Source organism: Tupaia chinensis, unplaced genomic scaffold (genome assembly GCF_000334495.1).
Source record: "Tupaia chinensis unplaced genomic scaffold, TupChi_1.0 Scaffold148734_1, whole genome shotgun sequence".
NCBI lineage: Eukaryota > Metazoa > Chordata > Mammalia > Scandentia > Tupaiidae > Tupaia > Tupaia belangeri.
In genome coordinates this window covers 7,575-8,860 of record NW_006208581.1, presented here as the reverse complement: position 1 = coordinate 8,860, position 1,286 = coordinate 7,575, and the positions used below count along the sequence as shown (strand labels likewise).

At 41.1% G+C, this 1,286-nt stretch overlaps 1 pseudogene; it reads right to left on the bottom strand.

Annotated features, from left to right (window-relative positions):
* Window positions 1-144: 144 nt before the first annotated feature.
* Window positions 145-583, bottom strand: LOC102497437 (10 kDa heat shock protein, mitochondrial pseudogene; annotated as a pseudogene).
* Window positions 584-1,286: the final 703 nt, after the last annotated feature.

The window sequence follows — 1,286 nt, the reverse complement described above, 5'->3', positions numbered from 1 at the left end:
GGTCAAGGATGTGAACCGCAGTCGACTACATGGGAGTCCAGCAACATAGCCATTACGCTAACTGCTGGTTCCCTCTTTTACTTTCTAAATAGCTGTTGTTTGGTACAATTTTACCTATCTCTCTCTCTCTCTCTTTTTGTTATGTTAGATATCATTAGTTTATTATAAAAGAGAAACATGGAAATTATTTATATGATGAAAGATTTCACAACTTCAGTGGAATGGGCAGCTTCATGTGATGTCATTTCAGTAGTGATTATTTCAGTCTACATACTTTCCAAGAATGTCACCATCTCTAAATATGAAATAATCCTTGTCATCTAGAACTACTTTGGTGCCTCCATATTCTGGAAAAACTTTATCTCCGACTTTCACACTAACTGGTTGCATCTCTCTTTTTTTTCTCCACTCTGTCCTCTAGAGCCAAATCCAACAGCTACTACTATAGCTTGCAATATTTTTTCTTGAGACTTTTCTGGGAGCATAATGCCTCCTTTGAAGTTACTGTTTCCACAGCACTCCTTTCAACCAATACTCGGTCAAAGAGTGGAAGAAACTTCCTATATGCCTGTACCGCCATGACTCCCACAGGCGCAGCTCATACTCCGGTGCCTCACAGCTGCCACAGCAAACGGAGAGACCCGTACTCAGGCCTTTGGGACACGTGAAACGTCCGGGATGTGAACCGTGGTCAACTACATGAGAGTCCAGCGACATAGCCATTATGCTAACTGCTAGTCCCCAGTTTTTAGTTTTTGATTAAAAAAATTTCTTCTTTCCTTTTTTGGTTTTCTTTTTTTTCTTTTACTTCAAGCTTACTTTCTCACTTTGCTGTTCAGCCTCCACACCGAGTGTCTAGATAGGCCTAGGTGCACAATAGCCAAGCACCTAAATATTTCTAGGGTCATAGAAATACTCAACCCTTTCTGAACCTGATGCCTGAAGGAAGAAACTTCTCTTCATAAATCTGAACTCAAAGCCTCTTTCTGTGGATACCACATTGCAAAACACACTAAGAGGACAGAAATTGTCTATGAAGTATCTTACAGTAAAGGAAAGGACATGATCTTACAGTTGCAAAAACCTTCTCTAAACAATTAGCCAAAAGTGAAGACACCACCAAATGACTAAAATTAAGGGAAGAGAGACTGTGGAGTGAGCAGCAGGGAGAAGTACAGAGCTGCAGAGAGTGTAGCTCATCTCCTCCCACATGCCTCTAAACTCTCAGTTGAAACCCTGTAGCTCAGCCCAGGTTCACCTATTCCCTAGAAACTGTGAGACATTTT